General features: G+C 46.8%; 1 protein-coding gene and 1 long non-coding RNA gene across 2 annotated transcripts in view; one reads left to right on the top strand and one right to left on the bottom strand.

The window, feature by feature from the left end:
• The window catches only part of LOC118558327, a 254,277-nt gene that overhangs the window by 191,690 nt on the left and 40,673 nt on the right, over positions 1–21,914 (top strand). The gene's annotated exons all lie outside the window — the stretch shown is intronic.
• Positions 1,253–19,992, bottom strand: LOC118558319. Its single transcript, XR_004928307.1, has 3 exons — positions 19,961–19,992; positions 19,392–19,517; positions 1,253–1,284 (listed from the first exon to the last, which is right to left on the bottom strand). It is a non-coding gene; the product is annotated as an uncharacterized LOC118558319 (long non-coding RNA).

Below are 21,914 nucleotides of genomic sequence, written 5' to 3' on the forward strand. Positions count from 1 at the left end.
GGCTGCTGCAGGTCGTGTGGTTATCCAGAGGCGAGCAGAGGGAAGCAGTTTCCCCCTGATGAGGTTTGTCAGCAGAACATCCACTGAGGTGGACTCAGTAAGATCAGTCAGGATCTCCTGGTTCTGGAAGTCCAGAGGAAGTCGACTCTCATCCAGACCATCAAAGATGAACAGAACCTGGAAGTGTTCAAAGCTGCAGATTTCTTTGGTTTCAGTAAAGAAGTGATGAACAAGGTCCACCAAGCTGAACTTTTTCTCTTTCAGCACATTCAGCTCTCTGAAGGTGAATGGAAATATGAAGTGGATGTTCTGGTGGGCTTTGTCTTCAGCCCAGTCCAGAGTGAACTTCTGGGTTAAGACTGTTTTCCCAATGCCAGCCACTCCCTTTGTCATCACTGTTCTGATTGGTTGGTCACTTCCAGGTGGGACTTTGAAGATGTCTTCTTGTCTGATGGTTGTTTCTGGTCTGTGTAGTTTCCTGGATGCTGTTTCATTCTGTCTGACCTCATGTTCCTCATTGACCTCTCCAGTCCCTCCCTCTGTGATGTAGAGCTCTGTGTAGATCTGGTTCAGAAGGGTTGGACTTCCTGCTTTAGCGATCCCCTCAAACACACACTGGAACTTCTCCTTCAGACCAGATTTAAGTCGATGTTGACAAACTGCAGCAAGATGTTCTAAATGAACACAAAAAGTGAAATCAGGAAGGAACCAAAATGATCTTCTGAAGATGATGTGAATAAATGTGATTCCATCTCTTCAGACATCAGTAAATGTGTGATTTATCCATCAGGTTAAATCTTTGGAGAAATCCTCTTACTGCTCTGCAGACGGTCAGCCAGCTCCTCCTGCTTCATCCTCCTCAGGAAGTTCAGAGTGATCTTCATCACTGTCTCTCTGCTGCTCCTCCTCTGCTCTTCATCCTCACCTTCGTACACCTCCTCATCATCTCTCTCACTCTCTGAGCAATCTGGGTCATCTGGACTCAGAACCTTCTGGATCTTCTTCAGCTCCTTCTTTACAAAAGTGACAATGTTGTCCTCCAGCAGCTGGAACAGAATAATACATAAAGGACACATCAGACGGAGATCATGCATCCAAACATCAGAACCATGTTGGACAGCCTGACGGTCCACTGGTCCACAAAGTCCAGCATGGAGACGACTGAACAGAACCGATGGAAAAGTAGTTGTTGTACATGTACAGACCATAAATATGGAGTCCAGCTGGGTTTGATGCTGCTGGGTAGATGGACCTCTGGGAACCTCTGAGTTCTGCTGGTCCACTCTGTGGAGGAACCAGAACAAGTAGGAAGGAAGTAAATATTAATCCTGCAATTTTCACAGATTAAATCACCAAGAGCTTTTCAGTAAAAGTCCTTAAAACAGAAAAAATTACCCTAACCTAACCAGAACCACCCAGTAGACATTTTAAAAAGTGGGTCATGATTTCAGATTTGCCGTTTATTAGCTCAAATATAAAACGGCATACATGCTTCAAAAATATCAACATTAGTTTGACTCTGACAGCATGGTGGGAGTTCCTTAAAATGACAAAGTCATCCCTTATCCCATGCAGTCGTACACCTATCTGGAATAACCCTGGTATCCTACAAAATAATAAAATTATAAACTTTACATACTGGAAGAATAAAGGTATTAAATATCTGGAACATCTACTTGACGGAACCGAGTTCATCAATTTTGCTAAACTAAATATGCAATATGGCATTAGTAAAAATAAATTCTTGGAATATGAACAAATTAAATCTATAATTAGAAATAAATTTAAGCATATTAATGGTGGTTTACAAATCCCAACTAATATATTAGAGTTCCTAGATTTAACCCCCCCCCCCCCCCCCCAACTACTGTCTAAATCATACAGGACACTGACTAAAATCAATAAGTCAATATCTCTTCCTATTGAAATGGGAAGAGGATTTATCAGTCACCTTTGAACAAAAATTCTGGGCTCAGATATGTCTAAGAACTTTCTTGACTAGAAACACCAACTTACAACTAATACAATACAAAATCCTTCACAGAGTACACTACACAGGACAAAGATTATTCAAGATGGGTTTGGCACAATCTAATATCTGTCCACACTGCATAGGCAATCATCCTGATAATTATATTCATGTGTTATGGTTATGCACACCAGTCCAGAGGTTCTGGACACAGATATGTAAGGACTTATCAAAGTGCCTGAGCTGTAAAATTGCACCTTCCACATCAGTTTGCTTGCTCTGTAATTTTGAGGAAAGCCCTCTGGAAAAAGAAATAGTTTACATGGTTTTCACTGCATTATGTATCGCAAAGAAAACTATCCTCATAAATTGGAAAAGTAAAGAAAATCTCAGTATCATTCAGTATAGAGATCTTTTGTTGGATCATATTAATCTTGAGACAGCATCTGCATCCACATCTGAACAATCTCTTTGGGCTCCTTTGATCAACACCATCACTTAGTGGAATAGGGGGCGGTGGGTTGCTTCCTGCAGGGCGCAGTGGCTGGATGGAGGGGTTCCTGGGGCTCTGGGGGCACTCGGAGTGTGGCGCCTGGTGGGTCTGACTCCAGGGTCTGTTGCCCCCATCTGGGAAGGGCTTGGGAGGCCTATGGGTAGCCTACAGCAACCGCTTGCGGCACTCTTGGGGAGCTGCATGGTGACGGACGTGGGTTACTGACCTGGTAGCTGTGCTTCCACTGGGTGGGGCCGGGGTGGGTCTGGGGGCCTGCTGTCCCTGGGGCGCACCGCCCTCGGGCAGGGGCCCCGACGGGGCCTCGGGGCCTCGGGGTTCCGGTTCCGGGGGGTGTGCTGCTTGGGGTGTGGGCCGGCGCGCGCCCGAGTGTTCTTGGAAGACGGAGCGGACCGGAACCGAATCCGGACCCAAACCCGGACTCTGGTGGCCCCCTGCACGGGGCCTCTGGTGCACTGGGGGGCCTTGGGGCCTGTTGAGCTGGTAGGGGGCATGAACATTAACATCTCAGGGCAGATGCTTTTTTCCTTCATTTGATTGGCACTCTGCTAGGGGGGGGAGGGGAAGGAGGGGTAGTAGGGACTCACCCAGCCTGGATGTGTACTGTCGAATGTATGGTGAGTTGTTTGAATGTTAGTGTTGGGGAGGGATTAAATCTACGGGGGGGGGGGGGGGTGAAATGGATGTTCTGGTGGGCTTGTGTCCTGCCCCTTGTCCCGGTCCTGGTCTGTGTCGTCTCCCGGTGCGGGTTTCGCTTGGGGGGTGGGGTTTGGGATGGCTCGTGTGGGGGTCCCCCCCCTCTTAATTGTTTATTTATTTATTAGGCACCTGCCATAGCGATGCCATGCAAATGCATGGAGGCACCTATTACTATGCACCTCTAAAGGTGTCTATATATTATTCTTAATTAATCTTCCGTCACGATTAATGCGGCCCAAACCGTAGCGTGCACCCCCACAATATAGGTATCAAAATGTGCAGCTCGATTACGAGATGTGTGCTATTACTTTTATTGGGCTTTCGAGTTACCATGGCAACGCAATTAGCGAAAAACCACCCCCAAAAAACCCATAGGAATGAATGGAGTCGGGTAGAAAGAAAGCCTCAAAAAAGCCTCCAAATTACCATTTTCAACGCTGTACTGTGTCACCATGCTTTCACCTACGAACACCGTTTAACTTCCAGTTTGTAGATATATCTGTGAACTACTCAGAAGTGAATTTACTCTTCAAAGCTCATGTCCAAAAATTAGCAAAATCATTGTTTATAATGAAAGTCAATGACGGAATTCTCCAACCGCCAGAGAACTCCGAACAACTTCAGCCTACTCGCTCAATTTTCACTCTTCGTATACAAATTATACATCAAAACGTAGGCATTTTTGTCAGGATTCAGGAAATGTAACCCTCATTGGTGTAGCATTTATAGATTTTTCGCAAATCACCTCAGAGCTCCCCCCTTCATTTCCCTTTGGAGCGGTTTTGAAAAATGACACCTGAAAATCCAAAACATCACATGTTTTCCCATCGTTGCTACTTCTGAACCGTTTTATATACAGGCATGAGACTTTCACACATGCATGTACAGACCCTTCTGGCACTCACAAAAAAGGAATTTTGTGGATAACTGTTACGGTTTTGCCGCAGGTACAATTTGTTCGGGAGTAGCGAATATGCAAAATTCTTAAAACGCTTTGGAGCTGCATTTTCCCACATCTTCCACTTTTTTACATTGTCGCTGTGCCTACACCGATTTTTGTACAAACATAAAAATGAGCACCATAGTCCTCAAAAGTCTGCTGATACTCACGGTGAAATAATTATTTTGATATCCCTTATACTTTTTCAGCTACAGCGATTTGTTCGGGACCGTTTTTAGAGGATTTCTGAAATTCCATAAAAATCCCCTTTATATCATAATTTTTTATGCCTTTATTAAACTTTTTCCAATAAACACCAATAGCTTGTCTTCTTCCCCTATCCGTTACGAAATAAACGCAGAAAAAATTACGTCTCTACCATTTACGGATCAGGAGATATGAAGTGTTGTGCGAGGCTATGTTCTCCATTCTATTTCAATGAGGCAGAGTCTGACGCAAAGTGTCTGCACTTGAGTAGACAGGCCAGCTGCAGGTGTGAGTGAGTTTCCATGACGACGGAACTCTGCCAGCCAGAGGGAGAGGCTCCATTGAGATAGAATGGCAACTTTCGACACTCACTGCAGTTGCTGTGATTAATGTAGGAATCTGAAATTCACTTCCTCTTAACATTTTAAAATTTTCAAGTGACTTTCAGCCATGTGTAACTTTTCTGACCCATTTTGGATTTCACATGCTTTCCTATTGGGCCATTGCTTCCAACAGGACCTGGCATGATGCCCAGACACGACCCAATTGGCCAATACAGCACCACCCACCTGTGGGAAATGGCGCTACACACCATTTTGGTCAAATGTTGAGTTCTGGGCCCACATTTGGTGAGGCTTAGTTGCTAAAGGAGGCCAATTTGAGCCGTGGCCTTTGGTGAGGTTTGGTGACATTAAGTATTGGCACCCCTTTTTGAGACACTTACCAGTACAGGATTTGGACCAAACTGACAGAGCACAAACTGTTAGCATGTTGCTAACCGGAAGGAGCTCTAGGAAGCTTGTACAAACTTCTGCTTCACAGAGACTGTATTTCCTTTAGAGAGAAAGCTCCACAAGACATTTGGGCTACGTCACATAAAGCATCTCCAAGCTATGAGGTGTCAAACATCTAATGCTTTTCAATGGGGGACCAAACCCTTTATGGTCCAAGAAATGCATGCCCATACATGGCCACAGTATAGCTCAGATGGAAAGTGCAGGCTTTGCATGCAAGAGGTCATGGGATCGAAACCTGGTGTGGGAGACTAAGAGTTTTGTATTATAATCTTCACAGTGTGTATATCAAAACATGTGTGCTGATCCCGTGAAGTATTTCTTTTGTAACACCTGCCATTTTGAGTTACCATGGCAACGTTATAAACAATGTATTTTCTCCCTATTTGAGGCACATCCCAGTACAGGTTTTGGACCAAACTAAAGTACACTCACCCAGTGATACCAAACACAACCATCTTAGCGGCTAACGGTGAGCATGTTGCTAACCGGAAGTAGCTCTAGGAAGCTTGTACAAACTTCGGTTTGACAGATTTGGTGAATTTTAGGATTTTTTCCCTTTTTAGGCACTTCTCAGTACAGGATTTCAACCAAACTAACAGAGTAACATCACCCGGTGACACTGAACACAACCATGCTAGCGGCTAACCGTTAGCATGTTGCTAACCGGAAGTAGCTTTAGGAAGGTCCGACCAACTTCTGCTTAGCCAGGGTTCTTCTGCCTTTACAGACAGAGAGGGCTGCAGCTGTCAGTGAGTCTCCATGACAACGCTGCTAGCAAGAGGCTCCTAGGACGTCCATTGACATAACATGGCACATTTCAATGGCCGCTGCGAGGGCTGTGAAGACCGTAGGAACCTGAAATTCACAGTGTTACTTCCTGTTAGTATTTTCGACGGTACCACGAGGCAGGCGCCTTGCAAAATTTCTTCCGAAATTTTCTAGTTTATTTTATTTTTTTGGGGTGGTAAAGCCAGTAGGCTTGGTGGGTGGGCTGGGGGGATGGAGGTGTTAGTCCTGGTGGGTGGTTGGCTGGCGGGCCCTGCGGCCTCTCCCTGGCCCCGGGAAACGGTGGTGCCGCTGGCGAGGCCCCCTTCTCTGGGTGGGGCTTTCGGGGAGCGGGGGTGCCTATTGGAGTCAGTAGGGGAGCTGGCTCCCTGGGATGGCTTCCCAGTCTTTTGCTCCCCATCTCCGGATTCCTCCCTCTGCCTGCTCCATCACGCCGCCACACATGTAGGTCCTTGGGGAGGGGGCGTTAATGGAGGTTACCACTTTCTAGTGATGTCCCTCTCCCCAATTTTATCATGCAGTTTAGACACTTTCACTCCAAACATTTTCACAACGCACACTCATGTAGGCCATGGTATGGGGGGTGGGAGGAAGACGTCTGGGGGGGCTTATGTTGTGTGAGCCTCGCCCCGGACGGCTCCCTTCACCTCCTCTCGCACTTAGCCATTGAGGGCTCAAGGCAGTTGCTTGGAGGGGGTGCGCTGACACCAGCTTCCTTCCGGAGGGGGGGTGGGCTGTGCCGTGCACCGTCTTCGGCGCTCCCAGTTTTAAACACACTTGAGAACAACATGCAACAACACAACATCTGAGCGGGCGTAGGGAGGATCGGGGTCTATTGCACACCCCCGTTCTCCGATGGCGGCAAGGAGTCTGGGGCCTGGAGGAGGTGCGGGCCACTGTGTCCGGGGTCTTGGCGGGGGGCTGCTATGGGCAGTCAGCGGCTTGCCAGGTCTGGGGCTGACGCCTCCGCTCCCCCCAGGAGGGGTTGGGGGCAGGGGTGGCTAGGGTAGGGTGGGGGAGGGAGGGGGTTTATTAGGTATTTAGGGGTTGAGGGGGGTTCTGGCTGGGTGGCCCGTACGGGTCGTGTTGGCCTCCCATCTTTGGGGGGCCTGGTCCGGGGGGCGTCTGGTCCGGGGGCGGGGCCGGGGGTCGGGCACAAGCAGTCGTATAGTTGAATTGGGGTGACCCCCCCTCTTGTGAGTGTTGGATGCGAGTGTTATGTGGGAATGTGTGTACAGCGTCCTTTTTTTGTAAATCTGTGTGTGGTGAGTGGGGCACTAGGGAGAGATGGTGTGAATGAGTTTTCCTTGTTCTTTTTTTCTCCAGGTTCGGGTCCGGTCCGCTCCGTCTTCCAAGAACATCTCAAGTCTCCGCTAGGTGCGGAGCCCATCCCCCCACGCCCTGCCCTCCTCCGCTGCGCTGGCAGGCGCCTTGGCCCTCTGGCGCATTGGTGGGCCTCGGGTTTGTGGCGGGTTTCCGGGTGTGCGCCGGCCCACTCCCAGCGGCTGCTTCGCGGGCCTGGCCCCCGGGGGGCTGCCGGGGGCCCCCGCCGCGGGGGCGGGGCACCCCTGGGGCCTCTGGCCCTCAGGGCCCATGGCCAGGACCACTTCAGCAGGGCTGGCTGCCAGCGGAGCCCACGGGCTCGTCCCCGCGGCTCTTGGGGGCGTCGGCATTGCGGTGGCTGGAGGATTTCCTCGGGGTCGTCTCTCCTCTTTCCTTGGTGGAGGGGGTTGTAGATATCCTGTGTCGGCCCCTCCTGGGCACCCTGCTTTGGGGGCCCCTTTGGGAGTCCGGGGTTATGGGTCCCCTGACTCCTGCCTCTGTGCTCGGGGAAGGCAGGCCTTTGGTTCTACACAACCACTATCGAGCTATTTCCTTCTGGATAATTTTCACCTAAACTAGTGCACTCTCACAAACTCCCACAGGTGCAGGGTTCCAGGTATTAAGTGTTCACTTATATACAGAAAGTCTGTAATTTATTTATTTATTTATTTATGTTCTTTCACTTTCTTTTTTCAGGTTTTACTTTACACATGTCAGCTTAAATAATAATACATATGATTTAGCAATGGCATCTAGGTGTTATTTGATTGTATCTGTTGCTTTATGTCTGTTGGTTGTGCTGTTCTTTTTGCATCTCTCTTTCCAGGTGATGGAGCAGACGGAGAACGTTTTATCACTCTCTCCCTTTTATCTCTTCTTTCGTTCACCTCTTCTCTTTCTTTTTTTTCTCTTCTTGTTCTTCCTTTACTCTGCCATTGTAGTGTCCATATAATTTGAAATTCTCCCTGCAGGAATCACAATAAAGCTATTTACATGCATAAATCAAGCGGAGCACTATGGTGAAAGCTGTTCGCTCTACTTGTGAAAGCAAAATCTGTCGAGCTATCTGCCTTTGAGACATCAATTCCTATTGCCACATTGCTAGACAGGACACTGGGGGGTAAAAAAAAGAAAAAAAAAAGTGGGTCTTGAACTGCCTCTCCCTGGGCTGCCACCTTACCGTGGTGGAGGGGTTTGAGTGTCCCAATGATCCTAGGAGCTATGCTGTCAGGGGCTTTAAGCCTCTAGTAGGGTCACCCAAGGCAGACAGGTCCTAGGTGAGGGACCAGACAAAGCGCAGCCCAAAAAGCCCCTTATGATGAGTACAATTATTGGATCTCGTGTTCCCTCGCCCAGACGCGTGTCACCGGGGCCCCACTCTGGAGCCAAGCCAGGAGGTGGGGCATGTTGGCGAGCGTCTGGTGGCTGGGCTTTTGCCCATGGAGCCCAGCCGGGCTCAGCCCGAAGAGGCGACATGGGTCCCCCTTCCGATGGGCTCACCACCTGTCGGAGGGGCCAAAGGGGTCGGGTGCATTGTGCAACGGGTAGCAGTAGAGGGCGGTGACTTTGGCGTTCCGAACATCAGCTGCAGAAGCTGGCTCTTGGAACGTGGAATGTCACCTCTCTGGTGTGAAAGGGGCCTAAGCTCGTGCGCGAGGTTGAGAGGTTACGACTAGAGATAGTCGGACTCACCTCGACGCACCGCTCTGGCTCTGGAACCAGTCTCCTTGAGAGGGGCTGGACATTCTTCCACTCTGGAGTTGCCCCTGGTGAGAGCCGCTGAGCTGGGGTGGGTATACTTGTTGCCCCTCATCTCGGTGCCTGCACGTTGGGGTTTTCCCCGGTGAACGAGAGGGTGGCCTCCCTCCGCATTCGTGTGGGGGGACGGGTTCTGACTGTTGTTTGTGCTTATGCGCCAAACAGCAGTTCAGATTACCCACCCTTTTTGGAGTCCTTGGAAGGGGTACTGGAGAGTGCCCCTCCTGGGGACTACCTCGTTTTGCTGGGGGACTTCAATGCTCACGTGGGCAATGACAGGGGGACCTGGAGGGGCGTGGTTGGGAGGAATGGCCCACCTGATCTGAACTCGAGTGGTGTTCTGTTGTTGGACTTCTGTGCTCGTCATGGATTGTCCATCACAAACACCATGTTCAAGCATAAGGGTGTCCATATGTGCTCTTGGCACCAGGACACCCTAGGTCGCAGTTCAATGATCGACTTTGTTGTCGTTTCATCTGATCTGCGGCCACATGTCTTGGACACTCAGGTGAAGAGAGGGGCGGAGCTCTCCACCAAGCACTACCTGGTGGTGAGTTGGCTCCGATGGCGGGGGAGGAAGCCGGTCCGACCGGGCAGGCCCAAACGTACTGTGAGGGTTTGCTGGGGAGGTCTGGCAGAGTCCCCTGTGAGATGGAGCTTTAACTCCCACCTCCAGGAGAACTTTAAACACGTCCCGAGGGAGGCGGGGGACATTGAGTCTGAATGGACCATGTTCCGCGCCTCTATTGTTGAGGCGGCTAGTCGGAGCTGTGGCCGCAAGGTTGTCGGTGCATGTCGCTGCGGTAACCCTCGAACCCGCTGGTGGACACCAGCGGTGAGCGAAGCCGTCAAGCTGAAGAAGGAGTCCTACCGGGCTTTTTTTGCCTGTGGGATTCCGGAAGCAGCTGATGTGTACCAGCAGTCAAAGCGGCAGGCGGCTCGGCTGGTCGCCGAGGCAAAAACTTGGAGGTGGGAAGAGTTCGTAGAGGCCATGGAGAAAGACTTCCATATGGCTTTGGAGTGATTCAGGTTCACTATCCGGCGTCTCAGGAGGGGGAAGCAGTGCAGTACCAGCACTGTTTACAGTAGGGGTGGTGTGCTGCTGACCTCGACTTGGGACGTCGGGTTTCGGTGGGCGGAATACTTCGAAGACCTCCCTAATCCCACCAACACGTCTTCCATTGTGGAAGCAGAGCCTGAGGACTCTGGGTCGGGTTCTCCCATCTCTGGTGCTGAGGTTGCCAAAGTTGTTAAAAAGCTCCTCGGTGGCAAGGGCCCGGGGGTGGATGAGATTCATCCTGAGTACCTTAAGGCACTGGATGTTGTGGGGCTGTGTTGGTTAACGTGGCTCTGCAGCATTGCATGGACATTGGGGGCAGTTTCCCTGGATTGGCAGACTGGGGTGGTGGTCCCCCTATTTAAAAAAAGGGGGACCGGAGGGTGTGTTCCAACTACAGAGGAATCACACTCTTAAGCCTCCCTGTTAAGGTCTATTCAGGGGTTCTAGAAATGAGGGTCCATCAGATAGTTGAATCTCGGATTCAGGAAGAGCAGTGTGGTTTTCATCCTGGCCGTGGAACACTGGACCAGCTCTATACCCTCAGCAGGATTCTGGAGGGGGCATGGGAGTTTGCCCAACCAGTCTACATGTGCTTTGTGGATCTGGAGAAGGCATTCGACCGTGTCTCCCGGGGGATCCTGAGGGGGGTACTCCAGAAGTATGGAGTACCAAACCCTTTAATAGGTCTCTGTACGACCGGTATCAGAGTCTGGTCCACATTGCCGGCAGAAAGTCGGACTAGTTTCCAGTGAGAGTTGGACGAAGCGGCCGGGATGAAAATCAATGCCTCCAAATACGAGACCACCAATCGACAGGCTGATTGGTCCAGCGTCTGCTGTGAAGCGGGCACTGTACCGATCTGTTGTGGTGAAGAGAGAGCTGAGCCAAAAGGTGAAGCTCTCGATTTACCGGTCGATCTACGTTCCTACCCTCATCTATGGTCACGAGCTTTGGGTCGTGACCGAAAGAACGAGATCCCGGATACAAGCGGCTGAAATGAGTTTTCTCCGTAGTGTATCTGGGCTCTCCCTTAGAGATAGGGTGAGGAGCTCAGTCATCCGGGGAGGACTCAGAGTAGAGCCGCTGCTCCTCCATGTCGAGAGGAGCCAGTTGAGGTGGCTCGGGCATCTGGTCAGGATGCCTCCTGGACACCTCCCTGGAGAGGTGTTCTGGACACGTCCCACCGGGAGGACGCCCAAGGGAAGACCCAGGACACGCTGGAGGGACTATGTCTCCCGGCTGGCCTGGGAACGCCTTGGGATTCCTCCTGAGGATCTGGCCCAAGTGGCTGGGGAGAGGGACGTCTGGGCCTCCCTACTGAAGCTGCTACCCCCGCGACCCGACCCCGGATAAGCGGAAGAAAACGGAGACGGAGTGTGGCGAGTGGGGCACAAGGGAGGGATGGTGTGAATGAGTTTTTTTTTTTTTTTTCCCCCAGGTACGGGCCCGGTCCGCTCCGTCTCCCAAGAACATCTCAAGTCTCCGATAGGTGCGGAGCCCATCCCCCACGTCCTGCCCTCCTCCGCTGCGTTGGCGGGCGCCTTGGCCTTCTGGCGCATTGACGGTCCTCGGGTTTGGGGCGGGTTCCCGGGTGGGTGCCGGCCCATTCCCGGCGGTGGCTTTGCGGGGCCTGGCCCCCCGGGGGGCGGCCGGGGCCCCTGCCGCGGGGGCGGGGCGCCCCTGGGGCCTCTGGCCCCCAGGGCCCATAACCAGGACCACTTCAGCGTGGCCGGCTGCCGGCGGAGCCCACGGGCTCTTCCCCGCGGCTCTTGGGGGCGTCGGCATTGCGGTGGCTGGGGGATTTCCTCGGGGTCGTCTCTCCTCTTTCCCCGGGGGGGGGGGTGTGGGGGGTTGCAGATTTCCTGTGAAGGCCCATGAAGGCGCACTGCTTTGGGGGCCCCTTTGGGAGTCCGGGGTTACGGGTCCCCTGACTCCTGCCTCTGTGCTCGGGGAAGGTGGGTCTTCGGTTCTCCACAAACACTATCGAACTATTTCCTTCTGGATAATTTTCACCTAAACAAGTGCACTCTCACAAACTCCCACAGGTGCTGGGTCCCAGGTATTAAATGTTCACTTATATACAGAAAGGCTATAATTTATTTATTTATTTTCTTTTACTTTCTTTTTTAGGTATCACATTACACATGTCAGCTTAAATAATAATACATATGATTTAGCAATGGTATCAAGGTGTTACTCGATTGTATCTGTTGCTTTATGTCTGTCGGTTGTGCTGTTCTTTTTGTGTCTCTTTCCAGGTGATGGAGCAGACAGAGGACATTTTATCATTCTCTTCCTTTTATCTCTTCTTTCTTTCACCTCTTCTCTTTCTTTTTTTTCTCTTCTTGTTTTTCTTTTACTCTCCTACTTTCCCATTGTAGTGTCCATATAATTTGAAATTCTCCCTGCAGGAATCACAATAAAGCTATTTACGTGCACAAATCAAGCGGAGCATAATGGCGAAAGCTGTTTGCTCCACTTGTGAAAGCAAAATCTGTCGAGCTCTATTTGGCATTAACATATCAATTTTTATTGCCACATTGCTAGACAGGACACTGGGAAAAAAACAAAAAAAACAAAGAAAAATCCCGCTCCGAGTGGTGAAGATAACAGTCCAATAATGCCTGCCTTCAAGGAATCATTTATATTTTTCTCCATGGCCCCTTGCTCAGACTGGGACAGTTTATAAAGGGGAGCTGACGGCAAAGGGGCCCCTGGGAGAAGATCAATAGAGCAATCATAGGGACAGTGAGGCGGAAGACTAAGGGCCAGGTCTTTACTAAATACCCGCTGAAGATCGTGGTACTCGGGTGGAACATGGGACAGGTCAAAGGGGACCTCAGGGATACAGGACCAGCCGAAGAATGAGGGAGGGACGATTGAAGACAAAAAGCCAGGCAACTGGAGCTCCAGGTCTCAATACGGGAATTTCTTCAATTAATATGGGGATTGTGAGCTGTTAACCAAGGGTAAACTAAAGACCTACTGTCTTCAAAACTTTTATTGAAAATCATAAGAAGAAGCTTGCAGAAACAGTCTGCATGACTGATGCTTGAATGTATACGCCCGTGGTTATGAAAATGTTTAGAACAGCTGATTTCCATGATTTAGATGGGTGGAGAAGCCTTTGTCTAGTGGAGTGTGTGTCTAGTTTTTGAATTTGGCCAAATTCATGTGAGACAACTAGATTTTCCATCTTTGACTTCTAAGGTGGGTTTTAAACAGCTTTTAGTAATGTGCAAGCAGATATATCTCAAAATCATCCTTTACCCATACTAGGTCTGGATCTATTTAATTCCTGTCAGGAGAGCGTTACGTCTAACTTAACACTAATATATAAACATAGTGGTAGTGGCTCTCATTGGTGTCTGTGTGAAGGCTTCCCAGCTACCACTGGGAGTCTGGAGGAGAATCTGTGCTTTTGTCTTAGGCTGATGAATGTCTGAGAATAATAACCGGCATTACATGCTAAATGTGTAAAATAGCTGGAGGTATAACTTTATTATCAGGATTATGCTTTAATGTTAACTTCAAACCAGCAAACAGCAGAAACTGTAACAAGTGGAATTGCTGTCAGTTCCACAGCTGCTAGAACAGATAAATCTGTGTTTGACACGTTTAATCGGACATTTCGAATTAAGGATACATTTTAATCACTTATTGTGTGGAAATAACATTATCACTGTAAAGTAAATTTAATTTTTATAATTTTTTATTAAATTCATCCATCCATCCATTTTCTGACCCACTTAATCCCTCAGGGGGTCGCGGGGTTGCTGGTGCCTATCTCCAGCGAGAGGCGGGGTACACCATGGACAGGTCTTATTTATTACATTTAATAAAAATACATTCTTAATTCCAAAGGGAAATGAAAAGCTAGTATAACAGGAGCTTCTTCAATGAGCTGCATGGCTGCATGCAGGAAGGATCTCATGTAAATCTAAGCTCTAATGAGGCCTCACCAGCAGGTTTATACAACTTAGAACTCAACACTACTCCAGACTTTTAGATAAAGTTTAAATAAACTGATAAAGCTTCCTGGATGGGAACACCTACAGATTCAGAATAGAAGTCCAGCTGTTTGGTTTTTTAACCTTTTTCTGGATTAATCTTGACCTGGATGACTGAGAATCGTTACCATCACATGCCTCCTTCCTTTATGTCCAATTTAGATGTTTTGACACACAATGTTAAAGGAGAATAAGTGGATTATCTCATTTGAGTGTATTTCTTTCTGTATGTGTCAATAAATCCTTTATTAGTCATTTAAAAAGAGGTTCACTGATAAAGGTTTTAGCGAAAGGTTCATTTTCAAGACAATTCACTGATCCCTACGTGGAATAAATGGTTTATTTTTCCAAACTCAAAAAAATAATAATTTTAAATACTACTTACTTCATTGTGGATAAAATTTAAATGAATGATAATGTTTTGTATCATAATGAGAAAGCTTTAGGTTCAGGGACTTTTACTGGTGAACAGGATTAGGACCGGGTTCTACAGAACCACAGAGAACCAATGAGAGTGAGCTCCAGTCCAAACTAAATCTTTGACTTTAAGCAGAGAAAAGTGTTTAATGATGGCGACTAATCAATGAGGCCCAAAAGCAAACAGATCAGAGCTGTTAAACATGATGTAGCAGCATCCAGGACGGCTCCAACAACATCCATTCTTTCCACTTTCACTGCTGTGGTTCTGGAGAACATCCAACACACACCGCTTCACATATGAACATAGAAATGAGGGAAAAAGAGCTGAGCTCACGTTAAACACATGTTGGAATAAGAACATTTCAGACTGACTCAGTTTCCACAGTTACAGCAGTTAGATACAGCTCACCTCTCTGAGGATGCAGGTCCTGAAGATTTGAAGTAAATGATGGGAAGATCCTTTGACCTGTCACTCTTAAAGGACACACAGCTGGGTTCTGGTTCCGGTTCATGTTTATGTGTCAATCTCTCAACGATCCTGGCAAAATAAAACTTATTAAAACACATTTTGTAGCATTTTACTTAAATATTTTTAAATATGACTGATTGTAAAATAAAAGCTGTGAGATACAAGAGAACCAGACAGATCATAAACTTGATGTTCTAAATGGTTCCCATCAGAACCGATCCAATCCTCCATCATGTTCCTGATCATTGATCCTCCTGAATAAAGTCCAGCCTTGTTTCTAGAGCAGAAAGAGGTGTTTCTGAGACAAACATGTTGGTTAGAAATGACTGAGAGGACAGTTTGGTGATATTAGTGCTGAGCTCTGACATGGAGAAGAATCCTGAGTCCTTTTCACTCGGACCATCAAGGAGGTTCTGATGGAGCTTCATTAAGTCTTGGTGTTGCTCTTATTTGCCCTATTCATTCATATTTACTTGCAACCAGGTCACGTGTTCATCAAGTTTATTAAGACACAGCCGAAAGCAATGCTAATCAGAAATTCAATGAGAGACCACGTTTAACCCCAGGAGAGCGCCACACTGACGATTTCAGGCACAACAGCAGGTTTTCAACAGATATGTACTACATTTTCAAAACCTAATGACCAGTATATGTAGACAGTACTATAAGAACACCATATTAACAGTTCATTGTCGAAAAAGATGATTTGGGGGTGAGTTAACCTTTAAGCAAAACAACTGTGTTTACATGCGCTTTAGACATTTATAGCGAGAAGTATGTATATTACTTTTCATAATCTTCTTCTAGGGATGGTGGAAAATCTTTCATTCATTAGTTCAGCTGAATATTTTAATGTGTTTTGTCTAAGAAAGACGAGAAGAAGCGAAGATTCGTACTTACATCACAGAATTTCTCAGAGATTTGCGTCCACAACAAACAACTTTTAAGCAAAACATCTGCAGTTATGTGCATTTTCACGACATCTGTAGCGAATTGTATGAGTAATATATTTATAATCTTCATTCAGGGAAGGGAGATTATGCTTTATCAATTTCACAGAGAATTTTTTAGTACGTTTTCAGAAACATGTTATATAGCTATGCTTTTATGCTTGCTGCCATTGCCAACAATGCAGCCATATATGTCACCAACCTGCAACAACTTCTGCATCCATATAAAACAATATTTACCAAATACATCACAGTTCTGTACATTTTGATGAGATCTCTATGGAAAAGTATGCATGATATAGTTATAATCTTCATTCAGGGAAGGTACACAATCTTTCCTTTTTCCTTTCTGCCCAAGGTTGTGGCGTCACATGTTCTACCGGTGTCGGCTGCTAAACGCAGGCCGCGTTCCAATAGGGCATTTCTCAAATAAATCAGATTAGCTCCATCCCCAGAAATCAACTCCAGTTCCCAAGACGGTCAGACAAGGACATCACAAACTGAGAAATGGCAACATATGTGACACCAATAAATCTAGAAGATGAGGCTGTCATAGGAACTTTGTTTCAACATGCTTCAATCGAGAAGCACAGCGTGGAACTACTGAGACGTTGGTTGAAATGTAGAGGCATGAGAGTTGGCAGAAAGAAAGCTGTATTTATGGAAAGGTAAGGTTTTCTTTTGCTAGAAGTATGGTTGGTAGCTAACACGTTGCAGCTATTATGTGAGCTAGGCATAGCCAAGCCATTAGCAGTGTTCTACCTAACAAAAATATAAACCTAAACATTCCACCTAGTGTTAATAAGCTTTGTGGATTCACTGCACTGGTTCTCCAGTTTGTGCATCTATGACACCTGCGGTGCCAGATGAGTTGAAGCTGTTTCACACGGCAGGATTTTAAAATAGTCTGCTGATTTTCAGAGCCAGAGCAAAACTACACGTAACCATAAAAATCCTACATAAAACAGGTTTGGTCATACAGTGTGTGGTGTCCAGTCAGACGACAAGCAGAACACATCACCAAGAAGAGATTTAGCTTAAGATCATTCAGATGTCAGACAGGAAATCTTGAGGTCTAAACGGCCCTGATGTTCTCCTGAGTGGACGATCTCTCTTAACACATCAGACATGGCAGGATATTCACTTAAGATTATTTTAAGAGATGTGTCGATAATCTGCACCTCTCTGAAGGGGGCATCCGTGCAAATATCAGGCTCAAATTCCTGCCGTGTAAACCGGCCTTTATCGACGCCAGAATAGCTGTCCCTGGTGTCGGGAGTATGCAGCAGGGAGAGCCAACTCAGTCCACTTCATCTCATTTCCAACAATCTACACATGAAAATAGAGATTTTTTATTTTTGTTAGCGGAGAAAAGAAGGGTTGTTACAATATCGTTCAGTCAGGAGGTTAAAACTGTAGATTTAACACATCAGCACAGGGTTGTTTGAACAGACCGAGGATGTTTGGCTAATGGATAATCTCGTGTCTTTAAACTTGACTGATCCCTCAATAACCTATTCTCTTAAAGTGCCACAGCTGATGCCATCCAGGAGGTGAACAGATACTTGGCAGAGGGTCCCAGGCAGTGTCCGAAATTACCTTCCTGATTCACTGGCCGAGTGTGCCGGTAGATATAAAAAGCAACCGGCCAGGCATATTCTTTTTTTTTTTCAAAAACTAACTTTGAGATTATGTTAATTTTCGGGGGGCATGGCTGTCTCGACCCTTAAGAAGAAACCTTTGTTTCCTGACTTTTATAAGAAAGTATTGTAGTTGATTATAAAAGGCACAATATGAATTATCAAATTCACATCCAGGCAATAAAAACACTACAGATTATCATTATTCTATCCATGTTGGTTAGTCTTATTTGTGAATGATGCTTAGGTTTCATCAAGCGTATACGGTCCAACATTTTCCCCTTAGCTGCAACACTTAAACCACGCAGGGGTTCAGGCTGCATCTTTATGTATGATCCAGCTGCTGGACGTTACCCTTGTGCGATGCGCGTGAGGGATAAACAGTGGGGAAAATGCATAAATGAAGACTGTAAAGGGCTCCTTTAGAGGGGAGAGAAGGACTAATGGGTCTGAGCTGAAGCCCCTGATTTTACAAGTTCCTTAAAAAAAATTACATGTAGCGTAAATTACACCTAAATTACATGTAGCGTAACTTTGCGCAAGGCAGCAGCTCACCGAGGCGCCAATGTCTCCAAACTGATAGGCCAGATGCTTCAAACGGGGACAATCCGGTAGCAGCGAAAATGTGAGAGCTTTGGGAATATTCAACCCAGGCAAGATGCTGACTCCGGGAATTGGGGTTATGGGAAAAGAGACAGCAGAAGGTGTTCTCGAGCTCTTGATTGAGCCGCTTGCACTGCCCATTGGACTGGGGATTAAAACCGGATGTGAGTGAGACCATAGCTCCTAGGCACTGACAGAAGTCACACCAGACTTTGGACACAAACTGTGGGCAGCGGTCAGAGCCAATCTCCATAGGTAGGCCATGGAGCTTAAACACATGGTTAAAAAGGAGCTCAGCAGTCTGATGTGCAGATGGGAGTTTGGATGGAGCCACCAGGTGGCATGTTTTGAGGAACCGATCTAAGAAGGAGAGGATGACTGTCTTGTGGTTGGATGGAGGAAGGCCGGTGACAAAATCCAGGGCTATGTGAGACCAGGGGCGGCTAAGGTTTGTATAGGGGTTGGAGAAGGCCAGTAGGGGGTCTACTAGAACCTTTGTTTTTAGCACACACAGAGCAGGCCCAAACAAACTAGGCTATGTCTCTGTTAAGAGACAGCCACCAGAAATACCGCCTGATGAAGGCGATGGTACGGCTGGAACTAGGGTGCCCAGAGAACTTCGAGGAGTGACCTCAGAGGATAACTTGGGAATGAACGGACGATGGTACGTAGAGTCTTCGGGGGGACTGCATCCTGGGTCTGGTTCACTCATTTGTGCCTGTTATATTTCCAGGATTAAAGGACTAATGTCTCAGCATGATCTAGAAAAACTAATCAATGCGTTTATTTTTAGTCGAATTGATTACTGCAACTTAAATTAATTTAAATGAATGATAATGTTTTGTATCATAATGAAAAAGCTTTAGGTTCAGGGACTTTTACTGGTGAACAGGATTAGGACCGGGTTCTACAGAACCACAGAGAACCAATCAGAGTGAACTCCAGTCCAAACTAAATCTTTGACTTTAAGCAGAGAAAAGTGTTTAATGATGGCGACTAATCAACGAGGCCCAAAAGCAAACAGATCAGAGCTGTTAAACATGATGTAGCAGCATCCAGGACGCCTCCAACAACATCCATTCTTTCCACTTTCACTGCTGTGATTCTGGAGAACATCCAACACACACCGCTTCACATATGAACATAGAAATGTGGGAAAAAGAGCTGAGCTCACGTTAAACACATGTTGGAATAAAAACATTTCAGACTGACTCAGTTTCCACAGTTACAGCAGTTAGATACAGCTCACCTCTCTGAGGATGCAGGTCCTGAAGATTTGAAGTCAATGAAGTCATCCTTTGACCTGTTGCTCTTAAAGGACACACAGCTGGGTTCTGGTTCTGGTTGATGTTTATGTGTCATTCCTTCAGGAATCCTGTCAAAAGAAAACTTATTTTAACACCTACATAGAGACACCATCTGGTTCTGTTGGTCTGGGTCGTATTCAAATAGAAACTAAATGTAAAGATTCTTCCATAAATGTCTGATCAGCCGTCCTTCTTTCTAGGATGAATAATGTTGAACACATGTTGGTCATCAAGATCCAGGAAATGTTCTGGAAGTTGGTGAGTTTTTCCAGATGTGTCCTGCTGGAACCCAGAGCTCTAAGCAACAGGCTGGTGTCACTCAGCTGGTTGTGCAACACTGACTTGCTGTTTGTCAGAACCCACTGGTACCATGCTGAGCTGCTCTGTTCAGTCTGGATGAAGCAGCAAAGAGGAACAGCAGCAGCTTCAGGACCACTTGGTCTCTTCTGGCCTGATATAGTGAGAACGCTGTGTGAAAAGGGCTCTGGACACTTAGAGATGCTGATCTCACCTCTGAGCGTGGCTCTGGCTCTCAGCTTCCCCACACAGAGTGGTTTTAGAGGGAGGGACTCCCTCCTCTCTGTCCTCACACTGATCCATGCTGCTGAATTCACATCCACATCAGCTCACACACACTTTCTACCTTCACCTGCAGAGGAAACACAAATCATTCATCTGCACATCAACTCTGATCATCCTTTACATCATTAGTGCTGGAAAAAGATCAGCTGCTCCTCCTCTGATTGGCTCTTCTTCTCTGCTTCATATCAGTGTCAGTTGAATGCAGTCAGACAGCAGTGAGAGGCAGAGGAAGCTGCCATCAGCTGCTGTACTTCTACTATCAGTCCACTAGATGGAGCCATGGAGCAACATTTCATCCACTCACACTGATTCACTCTGACTAAACATCAGCAACTATTTTATTTCACAATCATCAAACTCTACAAGTGGATTATCTGCTGCATCAAAGCTGAACTATTTAATAATCTGACTGAATCAGACACATTTTATCACTGATGTCATTTTATCAAATTAGAAAGTACTCAGAGGAAGCAGCAGGAAGCTGTTTTGCCTGACTTTAATGGGAGACCAGGAAATTTGTTTTGTTGAGTGAAGAAAACAAAGAAACATCAACTGTTCATCATGTTGTTTGGTTCCAGTTCATCAATAATCTAATAATCCTGTAGATTAGTCTTCAGACAGCAGAGATGAAACTTTGTGCTGAAATCAGAAGTGAACATGTTCTCCAGACATCAGAGAGCAGAAACAAAGAGGAAAGTTCTTCAAGACAAAGTTCTGGTAGGAAACAAAGCAAACTTACAGTTTGTTCAGACGCTCCAAAGTGCTGAAGAACAAGATCTGAACAACAGACTGAGACCAAACAGAACCACCGTAGAACCAGACTGGGTGCCTCGCCTACTTCCGTTCAAACCGAAAGTAACTGTGAGGGGAACGTTGCGTAACTGATGACGTCACGTGTTTGTGTTTTTTTCTTTCAAACCAAAACAGTCAGCAGAGCGTCTGCAGTGATATCAGAGGCAGGTTGATAAAGTTAAAGTTAAAAGTTGATAAATTTTCTGATTTCCTGCTCCAAACAGAGCAGGGTTCATGGTATTTCTACCTTTTCTAAATCTGCTTTGAAATCTTCTTTTGTCATTTGTTAATTTATCATTCTCTCCATCACTTCACTTACATGAGAAGTTAAAGCTATGGATCTATAACTTCCTGGATCTGGGGTCCGTTCTTCGTACGTTGCTTAAAACATCCAAGATCAAATGAGACATCCAAGATGATTTCATCCGGCTAATCATGATCCGGCTAACTGGGTTCTTAGCCGGATCATGATTAGCCGGATGAAATCATCTTGGATGTGTCATTTGATCTCGGATGTTTTAAGCAACGTACGAAGAACGGACCCCAGATCTCTCTTTCCCTGCTTTCAGGATTGGTCCAATGATCGCTGCTTTTCAAGCTTTAGGTAAATTACCTTCTTCCCAGATTCTGTTATTCCAATAAAACCGGTTTAGACGATTTACTGAGCTGACTGATCATAATGGAGATGATCTGATCTTTACTTGGAGAAGAGTTTATTTTCCTGAGAGTTTTCTTCAGTGTAACCGGGTGGTTTATTGGTCGGGAACAGTGGAGTGGTTGTAAATTCCTACCCATTTCATGTCCCTGAATGCATCTGTGCCCTATTTCTCCAACCTTTCTCTGGTTTGCAGTGTTGTTGGGCTCATTAGTAGGTGTATATAGGGACCAGGGGCCTGTTTCAATAAGGAGGTTCAACCAACTCTGAGTTAAAACTTGAACTCTGAGTTGACTTATCCTGAGATGGGAAACTCTGAAGCCGTTTCTCAATATGCGTTCTTGAGCGTTCTCGTGTGCTCGTGTGCTCGTGACACGTCATCAGCCTCAGCCCGAGCACTGTTCCAATGCTGAGAACGCCAAATCGAGAACGCGCC

This window comes from Fundulus heteroclitus, unplaced genomic scaffold, assembly GCF_011125445.2.
Source record: "Fundulus heteroclitus isolate FHET01 unplaced genomic scaffold, MU-UCD_Fhet_4.1 scaffold_122, whole genome shotgun sequence".
Taxonomy (NCBI): Eukaryota; Metazoa; Chordata; class Actinopteri; order Cyprinodontiformes; family Fundulidae; genus Fundulus; species Fundulus heteroclitus.